The following is a 15,537-nucleotide window of genomic DNA, read 5'->3' as shown; positions in this document are numbered from 1 at the left end:
AATTTTTTCCAAGCCTTTCCATTTCCTAACAAAGAGTGCAATGTCATTCTTTCTGATGGAGGCATAGAATTCCATTGGGTATATATACCACATTTTCTTGATCCATTCCTCTACTGAGGGTTATCTTGGTTGGTTCCATATTTAGCTATGGTAAATAATGCTGCAATAAACATAGTAGTGCTGGTAGCTTTAGTGTGGTCTTGTTTGTAAACATTTGGGTAAATGCCCAAAAGTGGGATTGCTGGATCATAGGGGAGCTCTATGTGGAGTCTTTTGAGGAACCTCCATACTACTTTCCAAAGTGGTTGAACAAGTTTACACTCCCACCAACAATGCAGTAAGGTTCCCTTCTGTCGCCATCTCCTCTAGCATCTTCTGTTAGTAGAGTTCTTGATTTTAGCCATTCTAACACGAGTGATGTTGTATCTCAATGTTGTTTTGATTTGCATTTCTTTTATGACTAGGGATGTTGAGCATTTCTTCATGTGTCTGTTGACCATCCTTCTTTCCTTTCAGAGAAGGTTCTCCTTAAGTCTTTCGCCCACTTATTTCTTGGGCAGTTCTTTCTTTGAAGATTTGTTGTTGGGGGATTTTATTTTTTGAATTCCAGGAATAATTTAGATATGAGACCTTTGTCCGTTGTATGGCTAGTGAAGAAAGATCTTCTGCCAGTCTGTGGGCTTTCTATTTATCTTGCCATGTCTTTTGTCATGCAGAAGCTCTGCAATTTCATGCAATCCCATTTGTCCAACCTTTCTTTGATTTGTTGTGTTTCTGAGTCTCCACTAAGAAAATTTCGGCCTGTGCCAAGGAGACCTATGGTTTCTTCTATTCCATCATATACTGTTTTCAGAGTGTCTGCTTTGACTCCGAGGTCTTTGATCTATTTGGAGTTGATTCTGGTGCAGGGTGAGATATTAGGATCTACCTTTAGTTTTCAACAAGTAGATAACCAATTTTGCCTGTGCCATTGACTGAAGAGGCTCTCTTTGTTCCATTCTATTTTTTTAGCTCCCTTATGGAAGATTAGATGGCTGTAGGTCTGTAGGTTCATTTCTGGGTTTTCAATTCTATTCCATTGGTCCTGATGTTTATTCTTGTGCAAGTACCAAGTTGTTTTGATCACTATGGCTTTGTAGTAGAGTTTGAAATTTGGTATTTATATTCCTTCAGAACTGTTCTTTCTGTTGAGCATCGTTTTTGCTATTTGGTGTCTTTTATTGTGCCTTATGGATTTTTGGATTGCCAATTCAATTTCTTTGAAGAATGAGGTCGGAATATTGATAGGTATCACATTGAATTGGTAGATAGCCATGGGAATTATTGCCATTTTCACGATGTTGGTCTTTCCCATCCAGGAGCATGGGAGATTTTGCCACTTTCAAAATTCTGTTTTGATTACCTTTTTCAAGTTTTTAAAGTTTTCAGCATAGAGCTCCTTCACTTCTTTAGCTAAGTTAATTGCTAGGTACTTTATTATTTGTGGGGTTATTACGAATGGTTATCATGAATCAGCCACACTTTTTTCATTTTTGGCATACGGAAAAGCCATTGATTTTTGAGGGTTAATTTTATACCCTGCTACTTTGCCAAAGTTTTGAATCCACTTGAGTAATTTGGGAGTGGAGTCTCTGGGATTCTTTAAATACAAGACCATGTCATCTGCGAAGAGGGAGAGTTTTATTCTTCTTTCCCTAGTTCGATCCCCTTTATGTTTGCTTCTTGTCTTTCACGGTAGCTAGGCACTCTAATATTAGATTGAAGAGAAGTGGAGAGAGTGGACATTCCTTGTCTTGGTCCTGACTTAAAAGGAAATGGCTTTAGTTTTTCACCATTAAATAGAATGCTGGCTGTAGGTTTGTTATATACAGCCTTTATTGTATTGAGGAATGTTCCATGGATTCCTAATTTTTCCAGAACCTTCATCATAAAGGGGTGTTGTATCGGTCAAATGCTTTTTCTCCATTTATTGGTTCTTATCCTTGCTCCTGTTGATGTGATGAATTCTGTTAATTGATTTCGTATTTTGAACCAGATTTGCATCCTTGAAATGAATCCTGTTTGTTTGTGGTATATGATTTTTTGGATGAATTGTTGAAGTTAATTGGCCAAAATTTTGTTGAGAAGTTTTGCATCAATGTTCATCAAAGAAATGGGTCTAGAGTTCTTTTTCTTTGATGAGTCCCTGCCTATTTTTGGGTTGAGGGTTATGATGGCTTCATAGAATGAGTTCGGTAGTGAACTTTCTCTTTCAATTTCATTGAAGAGTTGGAGGAGTATTGGTGTGAGCTCTGTTTGAAGGCCTTGTAGAATTCGGCAGTAACGCCATCTGGTCCTGGGCTTTTCTTAGATGGGAGGTCTCTTATTGCTGTATTTCAATGCTTGATATGGGCCTGTTAAGATGATTTAACTCATCTTGGTTTAGTTTCAGCATGTCAAGATTTCTGCCAAGTTCTCAAATTTATTAGCATATAGTTTTGAGAAGTATTCCCTTATAATGTTCTGAATCTTGGTTCTTTCTATGGTGTTATTTCTATTCTCATCTCTGAGTTTATTTATTTGGGTGTGTTCTCTTCTTTTTCTCATAACATTTGCTGAGGATTTGTCAATTTTGGTAATTTTTTCGAAGTAGCAACTATTTATTTTATTGATTTTTTATGATTTTTCGATTCTAATTCATTTAATTCTGATTTAATTTTACTATTTCTTTTTGTCTAGTGGATTGGGGTTTATATTGCTGCTCTTTTTCAAGGAGGCTCAGATGTCTCATTAAATTGTTGGTTTCAGATCTCTCCAATTTGTTGCTGTAGGAACTCAAAGCTATAAACTTGTCCCTGAGTACTGCCTTTGCTGTGTCCCAGAGGAGCTGGTAATTTGTGTGTTCATTTTTGTTGAATATCATGAACATTTGAATTTCCTTTATAATCACTTCCATGACCCACTTTTGATTCAGCAATGTGTTATTCAGCCTCCATGTGTTATAGGACTTCCTTTGGTGGCTTTTGGTGTTGAGTTCTAATTTTATTCCCTTGTGGTCTGAGAGAATGCAAGGTGTAACTTCAATATTTCTGAATTTGGACAAGTTTGCTTTGTGGCCAAAAATGTGGTCTATTTTGGAAAATGTTCCATGTGCTGTTGAGAAAAATTATATTCTGATGCTGCTGGGTGAAATATGCAGTCGATAGATCTGCAGTTTCTCTGTTGAGGTTTTGCCAAGTTGATCTATCCAGTTGAGAAAGTGGTGTGTTAAAGTCCCCAACAATTAATGTCTTTGGATTTAAGTGCGATTTGAGGGAAAGTAGTGTTTCTTGGATAAATTTGGGTGTTCCTTTGTTTGGTGAATAGATATTTAGAATAGTAATACCCTTGAAGGAGAGATCCCTTAATAAGTATGTAGCGACCTTCTTTATCTCACTAATTTTAATTTGAAATCTATTTTATCTGATATTAGGATCGCATCTCCAGCCTGTTTATGGGAGCCGTTTGCTTTGTAGATTTTGTTCTAGCCTTTCACATTAAAAATGTGTTTGCTTTTATTGGCAAGATGTGACTCCTGAAGGCAGCAAATAGAAGGATCTTGCTTTTTAATCCAACTAGATAATCTATGTCACTTAATTGGAGAGTGAAGTCCATTTATGTTGAGAGATAGGACTGAGAGTTATTTGGGAGCTCCTGCCATTTTGTCCATCATGTGGTAAAATTGTATTCTACACATTTATTGTCAGGTTACAAATTGTTCTCAAATTTTATTACATTAAAAATACTTTAATTTTTTTCTTATTTTCTTGGCCAGGAAATCAGCAACACCTCAGTCAGCATTTCTCTCATAGAATTTTTAAATGTTTACCTGAGCTCCAGTCTTCTGAGGACTCTTTAATCTGCTTAGGAATTGATGCTAGCTGTTGGGAAAGAGCTCAAGGAAGGATGCCATTTAAAGCCTTATAACATTATTCTTTACCAGGATATTATCTTGCTACTTTGGTTGTTGAGAGTGTCTACAAGAGCAAAGCATTCCATGGGGAGCAAGGAGACACCATATGACCTTATTACCTTTGCTTACTGAGACTTCTGAGTGATTTTTTTATCACTTGTACTCCATTTTGCAAGTTGAATCTGTCAAAACCTACCAGTTTGAAGAGATAAGAGGAGTATTAAAAGAATTCTTAGAGACAAATACATCTTCAAAATATTTGTTTCCAAGCATTACGTCTAAGGCATATTCAACAGGTACTGAAACTTGTGTTGGTTGTATCTATGTATCTATGTGTTTTTCCCATATGTGCATGTGTACATGCGTATATGTATATGTATATTTGTTTGTATAGTAACATACATGTGTACATATATAAGGGCATATACACACATATATGCATATATAAATAAATGTACATATACAAATATATGTGAATATATGTATATGTATAGGTATATATCAGGTGTTCAGCGATTTAATCTAGAGTTCCCAGCACATTGTCATTCTTACAAAATGTACATGATAAACTGCTCTGAGGATCTGTGCTCACTTCACCCATTACCTTGTTTTTCATCACTGTGAACAACTTCAGCCTAGGATAGCTTTATTTTTGTTACTTACTGATAATAAAAGAAAAAGGTTGTATGTGAAAGAAAAAGAACTTTCAGGTCACAGAAAAGTATCTTATCTGTCCCAATGATTCGTATGAGATAAAATTTATAATAGTACTAAAAATGAAAAGGAATTCCTAGATCTGTTGTTTTGTCAATTAGAATAGCAAAGAATAATTTCACGTCACTGTTATAACTCTTAAAGAATGCAAGAGTAACTGATGGTCCCTATCATGTTCCCACAAAACCAGTGGACCCTGAAGGATAATAGTAGAGTAGCAGAAATTCTAAGTAGCAGACATGGAGCATGAAAGAGAAAGAGGAGGAATGAGAGTGAAAGAGAGAAAAATATCATAATACTTAAAGTGCATAACATAAACAAGAGGTTTATGAGAATATTCCTACTATTATCTTTAAACTCTATATGTACATTTAAAGGTATTTGATGTATGATAACGCATCAATGTAAAATATAAAGTGATTTTGATAAAAAATAAAGATTACTCAGAAGAAATTATAAATGCAAAAACAATCTTCACAGAAGCAAACTCTCATAGATATTTCATAACTTTTAAAAGAATAAAGTGGCTGAAGTTAGTATAAATTTAGAAGTATGACAACTCACAAAAATATAAAAAGATGTTCATATATTTCATTATATAACCCAAAGCAGAAAGCCAATGATGTTTAGATTATTTTTAAAACACAGTCTCTCAGGTGCTAGGAAGCTGGCTCAATGGTAGATTGCTTGACTTGCATGCATGAGGCCCTGGGTTTGATTCCTCAGTACCACATAAGCAGAAAAAGACAGAAGTGGAGCTGTGGCTCAAGTGGTAGCACTAGCATTGAGCTGAAGAGCTGTGGAACAGCACCCAGGACTCAGAGTTCAAGCCCCACAACCAAAAAAAAACCCAAACCAAACCAATAAACTAAGCAAAACACAGTCTCTCACTTTTTTGGCCCCAACTCTTTAACACCACTGATTCAGACTAAGGTTAAAATTTTAGGTGTGGACATTTATCAAAAATAATGATTCAGACTCTACTTGAGAAAATTTTTAATCAATACTGTGTTCTTAATTTTGCTCTTTGTAAATTCACATGCACCTATAAAAAATGGTGTGGCCATCCCAGTAACATTCTCAAAGTACCATGTAATGACGACTTACAAAAATTTGTATTATATTATAACAATGAAACAATGCTACAAATAAAGAAAACCAATAATTAAATGTTAATGATTAATAAAATAAAAACCAAATACCAGTGTTTCCAGTATTTGAAATGTACTACATATTAGATTTTACTGTTTCTCATATTCCTGTACATTTAAAACTGGCTAATATTATGATGTTCAACAAGAGTTTTATAGGCTATGAGTAGTCTTTATAGTTACCCTCTAAGATTACTCTTTATTTTTCATCTCATCATTTATATATGGCTTATAACATCATTTGTTCCTCCCTAACATATAATAAAGGAAGCCCTAAGGTTTTAACAGAAACTTTGTAGTTAATGTCTTAACTCTTCACACTCTGTTTCTTTACACAAAGACTTTGCAACTTCTTATTAGTAATGTTTCTATAAACTCTGAAATGTACATACTTAATAGTGTATGTCTGCTACAATAAATTTTAAATACTTTATGGAAAAGTTTTATGACCTGCCAAAAGTCTTACTTTTGGCATATATAAGCAAATTCCAAAAATCAAACATATTTAAAACATTAAAACTTTTTTGGGGGAGGTTCCGGTTTTGAGTCCAGAAGTCTGGGCTTGGGCGCTGTCCCTCAGCTCTTCAGATCAAGGCTAGCACTCTACCACTTGAGCCACAACAACACTTCTGGCTTTTTTTTCTACTTATGCTGAGGAATCGAACCAAGGTCCTCATGCATGCAAGACAAGTGATCTACCACGGATCCACCTTCCTAGCACAAAACATTAAAACTTTTAACAAACCTTAACACTTACTGCAGTATTCATTATGACAGGTGCCTTGTATAGAATAATTCAATTCCTCCTGCTACACAACTCTTGAACACCAAATACCTGGAATTATTTTGTTTTTGACATATCAGTCTTGAATTTATTCTTAAATGTGTGCTTATGTAAGAAATATATGGTTCTAAAATTTCACGACAATACATTTGAACTTACTTTTTGTTGAATTATCTTGTTTAAGAAAATCAATTTCGGGGCTGGGAAGGTGGCTCAGTGGTAGAGCACTTGCCTTGCATGCATGAGGCCCTTGGTTTGATTCCTCAGCACCACATAAGCAAAAAGAAAAAAGCCGGAAGTGGTGCTGTTGCTCAAGTGGTAGAGCGCTAGCCTTGAGCTGAAGAGCTGAGGGATAGTGCCCAGGCCCAGAGTTAGGCCCCATGACCAGACCAAAAAAAAAAAAGAAAAGAAAATCAATTCCACATTATAAATAAAAAATGTTCTGTGTTCAATTCGGCAGCACATACACTCAAATTGGAACAATACACAGAAGATTAGCATGGCCCCCGTGCAAGGATGACACGCAAATTCGTGAAGCTTTCCAAATTTTTACAACAGAAGCTGGAGGGGATATGGCCAGAAGGGAACCCTACTGCATTCTTGGTGGGAGTGTAGACTTTTTCAACCACTTGTAAAGCAGTATGGAAGTTCCTCAAAGGATTCCAAATACTGCTCCCCTATGACCCAGAAATCCCACTTTTGGGCATTCACCCAAATGATCACAAACAAGACCATACTAAAACTACCAGCACAACTATGTTTATTGCAGCATAGGTAAGATATAGAACCAACCCCGATGCCCCTCAGTAGATGAATATATCAAGGAAACGTTGTGTGTGTGTGTGTATGTGTGTGTGTGTGTGTGTGTGTGTGTGTGTGTGTGTGTGTGTGTGAGTGAGTGTGTTTGTGTGTATGGGAATTCTATCATCCATCAGAATGAATGACATCACCCAATTTGTTATGAAATGGAAAAACTTAGAAAAATTTATATTAACTGAAATGAGCCAAGTCCAAAGAAATACAGGTCCCATGGTATCCCTTATTTGCAATAAGTAAATCTATGTCTGGGATAAGCAGAAATGGTCAAAAGCTATATGCATATGACTAGATAAGGTGATGTTAAGCTAAATGAACCCCAAGATAGGAACACAAATTTTTTTCTTGCTGTTGTTTCTAACGCATTTATAATGTACAATATTAGTTTTTTTTGTTTTTTTTATATGGTCCTCCCACAGAGCATAACCCCTGTTTTCACAGTATTTGATGTTGGTGCGCCTGCATCTTGTATATAAAATTCTCTAAATAGGGGAAGGAAAGAGAAAAAACAAAATGCTTAAATAGAGATATAGTTTAACCCATTGTAACAATAAGATGCATAAGACACTATGTTGAAAAACGAACTTTACAATTTAGGCGGGGTTGGGGTGGAGAAGTGGTGAGTGGTGAGCAGTGTACTTGTAGAGGTGGAAGGGAAGGGATGGTGGGGGAAAAACAAAGGGGAGGTAACAATTCTTGATAGGAAATGTACTCACTACCTTGCTCATGTAACTGTGAACCCTCTGTACAGTATTTTTTTTTTGGGTCCGGTCATGGGGCCTGAAATCTGGGCCTGGGCACTGTCCCTCAGCTCTTCACCTCAAGGCTAGCGTCCTACCACTTGAGCCACAGTGCCACTTCCGGCTTTTTTTCTTTTTACTTATGTGGTGCTGAGGAATCGAACCCAGGGCTTCGAGCATGCAAGGCAAGCCCTCTACAACTGAGCCACCTTCCCAGCCATCTGTACAGTATTTTCATAATAATAAACGTTTAAAAATGTTCTGAGATAGAGCTTATTTCTATTATTTTACCCATATAATATCGTTAACAAAGAAATTAATACAAAACACTGACCTGAAGATATTTTGATTAAGTGTGTGTGTGTGTGTGTGTGTGTGTGTGTGTGTGTGTGTGTGCACACGTGCATGAGTGCGTGTGTGTGTGTGCCTGTTTGTTGGCATGCTCAGTTTGAGCTCAGGGATTCAAGGTCTTGCTAGGCCTTTCTTCTCTAGATTGGTGAGCTAGTATATGAGCTACTTCTTCATTCCTGCCCCTTTTCTAGTTCATTTACATTAAAAAAATAATTTTATGTATTTTTTGCCCTGATTGGCTTCCAACACTTATCCACAGATCTCAAGCTCCTGAGTAGATATGCCGAGTAGACAGGATTGCAGGTGTGACCAACCAGAACAAGGCTATAAGAATAATTTTAAAAGAACAAGGCTATAGGAATAATTTTAAAAGTAGAAGAAACTTTACTTCACAGAGTTCTCTTTTATCATTTGCTACTTTTAAAGCATTTTGGAGTGATTATATGTGAATTTCTTTCGTTTTGGGATTCTTACAAGACAGTAAATGATGGTATTTAAAAGTTTTAGTACTTTTTTAAAAGGATACTAGAACTGTGGGACAGAAGAAATTGGGCTCTCAATGTATAATCTCAGTCTGTGCATGATAACACAATGTCACCAACACAGTCTGTGTTGAAGACAAAATGTGGCAGAAAGCAATTACCATGGGCAATAATTGTTATGCTATCAGTTTTTGGACAATATGAATATTGAATTGAGAGTATAAGAGAATGGAGAGATTTTACCTACCATTTTTGTATTGCTGAAAGGTTTATGGAAACTTTGACTCATTTCCTTCCTCCTGTGTGTCTTTAGGCCATGCACTTAGTGCCTTTAATTTCAATTTTCTCAACACTAAAATGAGAATAACTTTAGCATTATAGCAAACGTTTTCTTAAGAACTAAGAGACATAAAACTGGCGAAATACTTAACATAAACTTCTATGAATGAGGTTTCAGCTTAGCCAGCAGGTTTTTTTTGTTGTTGTTGTTGGTTTTGGGGCTTGAACTCTGGACTTGGGCGCTGTCCCTCAGCTCTTCACTTCAAGGCTAGCGCTCTACCAATTGAGCTACAGCTCCACTTCCAGTTTTCTAGTGGATTTGTGGAGATAAGAGTCTCACAGACTTTCATGCCCAGGCTGGGTTTTAACTGCAATCCTCAAATCTCAGCTTCCTCAGTAGCTAGGATTATAGGCATGATCCACCAGCACCGGCTAACAGTTTTTTTTTTTTAATACTAAACAGAATGTGATATGTATTACAGAAATCATTACATGTAGTGAGAAACCAGAAGTAATGTTATCCATTGACTATGCTTTGCATCCAAGGAAGCCAGGTGCATAACTTCTCATGCTGTAAATCAAAGTGGTTATATTATGTCTTGATAGTGTAAAAATATCAAGGACAGAATAATGAAGTAATGTTGTAGAGTAAGGGGAAATGCATATGAAAATGTGCAAAACTGATAAAAACCTAAAAGTAACTGAGCAGTATATTGTGTTTTACATCATTTAAGTTAAATTGCAAAGATAGGGAAGCCCTAGAAGAATGAATTCTCTTTTTGATATCCTATCATAGGTCATTAGCAGGATGAACTCTTTCTTCATTCTAGTGGAGGCATCATCAGATGAGGGTAACTCTATTTTTTGTTTGCTTCCTTCAATTTATTCTTCAGTTTGAAATCTGTACTACATGAGACCAGGAAAATTAGACACGCAGGCTTTGGAAAGAGCAATCAGTATAAAATAAATAAAATACATATAGCCTTGTAAAACGTCTAACAAAATGGTGTTATATAGTCTCAAGCATAAACAGAAAATGATTTAAGCACTATCATGTTATTAAAAATTGAAAAATATTAGGAGTTGTTAATTTTTTTCTTTCTATTACCTTGAATTAATTATTGATTTTCTATATAGAGATTACTGATAAGATTAACAAGGAACTTGATTAAAAATGGACAAAAGTTCTGAATAGACATGTTTTCCAAATAGCCCTGAAAATCACCAGAGGGTCAGAAAGACTGATCAAAGAGATTAAAATTGGTCACACAAAGATTGGAAAATAGTATTCCTTGTAGAACAAATAAATCATAGAAGTCCTGTGCATGTAAGAACAAGACAGCAGACCACATTACAGAAATGCACATTTTCTTAGAAATCAGCTTAATGAATTGTCAATGGAAATTTTGAATACTTAAATATTTGACCACATGTGGAAGAAGGCCAATTGCTGAAGAGAAAGAAAATATCACTCTGTTAGGAGGTCCAATATCACATTAGGAAGTAATAAAGCACATATTTGTAATAAAAAGAGAAAACAATTATTCCAAATGAGGTTTTCATTTGTTTTGATGTAAATGTTCTTGATTTAGGTGCTAGCAATTACCATATAATTGATCCATTACCTCAAATGAGTTGATATTGACTGCAGTATTCCCACATGAAGGAAAGAGAAAATTTACAAATGTCTGATGAAATGAGTCAAGAATGAAGTGTTCTAATGGTGAGGTTTAGACACAGGTGAAGAGGTGGAGTTTTTAATAAAATTCCCCCATTTTTAGACTAGTGCCAGTGGCTCACAGCTGTAATCCTAGCTACTCAGGAAGCTGAGATCTGAAGACTGCCGTTCAAATCTAGCTGAGGCAGGAATGTCCCGGAGACTCATCCCCAATTAACCACCAGAAAACCAGAAGTGGTACTGTGGTTCAAGAAGTAGAGCACTCACCTTGAGTTGAAGAGCTCAGAGACAGTGGCCAAGCATAGACTTCAAGCCCCTCCACCACCACCACCAACAACAACAAATCTCCTTTTTCTTGGTCTGCCTACAGCTTTGCCTAGAATTCAACAAAGAAGCCAGTTTATCACCCACTACATTCAAGTCCTATGCTGCTGCAGCAAATAGAATGATTTGGTATCTTATGTCAAAAGGTTCATAGTTGGGGAAACACATACCAGCAGTGGTAACTTTTTTTCCAGTCCTTGAACTCTGGGCCTGGACCCTGAACAAGGGTTTGTTTGTTATTTATTGGATTATTGTCTGTGACAGAAATTATGAGGTCATAAGGGAAATCTATGTTTATTCTTTTGAGGAAAGTCCATTCGGCATTCCTGTGTGGTTGAACAAGTTTAATTTCCCTCCAACAATGTAAGAGATTTCCCATTGGCTACATCCCTGACAACATTCGCTATTGTCAGTTTTCTTGATAATGGCCATTCTATCTGGGACGATGTAGATTCTGTCTTGCACTTGTAGATTTGTAGGCACCTTCTACCTACCATAAATGAATGAATCTATGAAACCTATATTGCTCTGAGTGTGCATTCCTTTCTCTTTTCTCTGAGTATAATTTTCCCAAGGCTTATGAGATGTTGTGATGTTAATACATGTGGTTACAGTGACAATTCGGGCTGTCCAGTGGTATCTTGAATTGTCTGAGTATGGATGTGGCAGTCTCCAATGTATACTTCTGTTCCTGCTTTTTCCCATGTGGACTTTATTTTCCACACTGCAGCTGTGCTTTTGAATATGTTGGCCAACACAGTCACAGCAGACACCTGCCTGGCTGGGTAACTTTTCATAGATTTCTGTTTTCTTGTGAAGACAGTATAAAATCTTCTTTTGAATTGTATATCTATATATAATTATAGCTGACTTGGTGTGACCCTTTAGAAGTGGAGTACCTGCTAGGACTCTAAATCTCTGTTTCATTAGGGAGAGTTACGGTAATCTCCTTTTGTTATTCTGCCATTGTTTTTCCTCTTCATCAGATTTATTTTATACATTGTTGATTGTGTCTCATAATTTAGGATTTGTGATGGTTGTATCAAGTTATTTTTGTTTTTTGTTTGTGTTACTTTGAAATAATTATTTCAGGCTTGTATGAAGAGACAGTAATAATATGAAATTTATGTTATTACATTAAAAGAAAGATAGCAGACATTTTAACCTATTTGTTTGCTACAAGTAAATTAATATTAAACAAAGCTAATTAAAGTAATTACTTATTTACTCTTCAGAGGATGAATATAGAATTCTTGGATATCTTGGAGGAAAAACTTTAGACTCATTACAACTGATGCCTTACATTGAAATTACTGTCTAAACTTTCTTCTTCAGAAAGGCAAAAGCTCCGTTTCTTTCATGTTAATATTATAAAATCATAATATTTGCAGGTTGAATTGTTTTCCTCTGCTAATTTCAGTTCCATTCTTCATCCATTAGTTATCTACTGTTTTGAATAACCAATTCCTTAAAATACCTATATTGCTTATATTGTGATGTAAATCTCAGTAATATTAATATGAATTTATCTTTGAGTCTCATCTTGAGCTACATGCAGTCTCAAGCAAGAAACCTGACTATTTTACTCTTTTCTGTTTAATCAATAACTCCATTCTCTTTAGAAATATGTTTTGATCTTTTATATTGATGCAGTAAACTTGTATTTCTAGTTCATTTAATGAAATAAATATAAATTTTAGAACAGGAAGAAAGCACACATTATCACTTTAAAGTCAATCCTTGGTGACTATTTTATGTATAAAAATTAAAAAAGTGCAATGCACATGTTTATACATAGATAATCTAATTGTTAAGTCAATTAGACACAAGAACTACCACATCAAGTCTCACTATACTTAAAGTCACCAAAATATTAGTGTTCATGAATATCTCTCATTTTTAGAAAATGACAAGTCACAACAAAGTTTATATTATATTTCAAATTTAAAAAATGAAAATGACACCCAGATTAGTTGTCAATAACCTCTTTCCTGTAAGAAAATTTATTCAGCAGAGAAACAAAAAGTAAGGGTTTGTCACATAGAACGATATATGTAGAAGCCTACTGTATTTCCTTAAGATGATAAGTATATGCAAATCATGTGATTTATTCAAAGATACTAAAAAATTTCATGAGAGGATTAGTGATCAGAAGTGATAAGTAAAAGGGTGTGTTGGAAGATGGCAGAGAAGAAGCTGGAGGATAAACAAGCTCTAGCATAGAAAGGAGTTTTAGTGTTCCAGTGAACAGTCCTACTCCAGAGAATCACAAGTGTGCCATCACAGGACAGAGAGTTAGGCCAGAGAGGGAAAATCCAGGCAAGGAGACACATCTGAACACTTGCCAGCAGCTGTGGCTGTGGAGGCTGGAGAGGTGGCCATAGCCGCATTACCTGCAACAGAGAGTCTGGGACGAAAGCACCAGTTGCGGTGGGCAAGTGGATTCTACTCAACACCAGCAAGAACTGACAAGGAGCAGAAATTTTCATCCTGTAGTTCGCACATCAGAGATGACTCAGGAACTGACTCTGGCTTGAGTAGAAGCCTGACATCCTTACTCCTTCTCAGGGAGCAGAGGAGGGAAGGTCACCCCTCCCACCCACTAGGGGGATCTCCATCTTTGATACTGACAAAAGCCTGGCAGAGCAGCTAGCCCCAACTCAGGCCTTGGAAGAAAATAAGAGTCATTTAGCAGGTCACAGGACCCTAACCTGACCTGCCAGGTTCAGCTCCACCCAAGGAAATGTCACCCAGCCCAGGCTGAGCAAGTTCTGCCAGCCCCAGCAGTTGATTTCTTCACTGGGTAAACAGAGCCAGAGGCTGCCCCTCCCTACAGCTTCTTTGACAATCAATTGAAATTCAGTAAACATAAACCCTGAGAATGGCTCCAGGCTGGGCTCCAGAAGCTGGCTCCTCAGGGAAAAGCTGCTATTTGCTGAAAGGCCTCAACTCTACCCAACACCTAGCCTCCTCACAGCATCTCCAAACTAGAGGAAACAGCCATCATCCTCTTTTGTGATACTCAAAGCAGATTTCCCTCCCATTGAACTAGCCTGGGAGGGGGATCATAAAATTCTGGGGAAAGCAGAACATTTTTCTGCCTGCTCAAACAAACTGACTTAAGAAACCAACCAAGCCACAGGAAAATCAAACACCACAAACAGACCATAGATTCCAACAAGAGACTGTTTACGTACACAAGGGAGATACAGGATCTTCCCATCCCCCCCAAAAAAAATCAAAGCACACTATTTTTGTACCTTTTATAAAAAAATTTTTTCTAAAACTTTTTTTAATTTTAATTTTTTTGTTTTATATTAACTTTGTTTTTTTCCTCTTATAATTTCTATTTTAGGGGTATGTGTGTGTGTCCTTTTTTTCTTTTTTTAAACTTTTTTTTTTTTTTTAGCTCTACTGACCTTTTGATCCTTTTTCCTTTCCTTCTCATTCTTTTCACTTTATCTTCTATTTCATTCTTCTTTGTGTGATATAATTGCTGTTCTGCTCATCATATATACCCGTAGTCGATTATTACACCTTAGCCCCAATTGTGTAAAAACTCAATCCAGAAATTTATTATTCTGTTTAAAACCTCTTAGACTTAAACTCCTCAATAGCAGTACTACCTCTTTATAAATATATATTTTTTTTTATTCTGCAAGAACTTTATTTTATTTTCCATGCTAAGTCAACACTTCGACCCTTGACATTCAGATACACCACACACACACACACACACACACACACACACACACACCTTTAAGGGCTTCTTTTCCACATTTTCCAAAAGATAACATTGAGCTTGTTCAGTTTAGGTGTCCATTTCTGTTGTTGCCAGGGGCTAGCCTCAGATCACAGTCCTCTACATACTAATCCTTCATAGCTCAAATTATAAAGTGTACCAATATCCTTGTTTGTTGGTTGAGCTGGAAACTCACATTTTACCCAAGCTGGCTTCAAAATGCAATCTTCTATACTACTTTCCAAAGTGGTTGAACAAGTTTACACTCCCACCAACAATGCAGTAAGGTTCCCTTCTGTCCACATCCCCTCCAGCATCTGTTGTTATTAGAGTTCTTGATTTTTGCCAATCTAACTGGGGTGAGGTGGAATTTCAATGTTGTTTTGATTTGCATTTCTTTTATGGCTAAGGGAGGTAGAGAATTTCTTCATGTGTCTATTGGCCATTTTTACTTCCTCTTCAGAGAAGTTTCTCTTTAAGTCTTTAGCCCACTTATTTCTTGGGCTGTTGATTCTTTGAGGATTTGTTGTTGGGAGATTTAATTT

At 36.3% G+C, this 15,537-nt stretch overlaps 1 non-coding gene across 1 annotated transcript; it reads left to right on the top strand.

The window, feature by feature from the left end:
• Positions 1-7,024: 7,024 nt before the first annotated feature.
• On the top strand, positions 7,025-7,131 carry LOC138806693 (U6 spliceosomal RNA). The gene has a single exon (XR_011365962.1). It is a non-coding gene; the product is annotated as a U6 spliceosomal RNA (small nuclear RNA).
• Positions 7,132-15,537: the final 8,406 nt, after the last annotated feature.

The sequence above is a fragment of the Dipodomys merriami genome, unplaced genomic scaffold (genome assembly GCF_024711535.1).
Source record: "Dipodomys merriami isolate MVZ:Mamm:240054 unplaced genomic scaffold, mDipMer1.0.p SCAF_405, whole genome shotgun sequence".
NCBI classification, from domain to species: Eukaryota; Metazoa; Chordata; class Mammalia; order Rodentia; family Heteromyidae; genus Dipodomys; species Dipodomys merriami.
The sequence above is the reverse complement of the archived record's forward strand: the minus strand, read 5'-3'. Positions and strand labels throughout refer to the sequence as shown.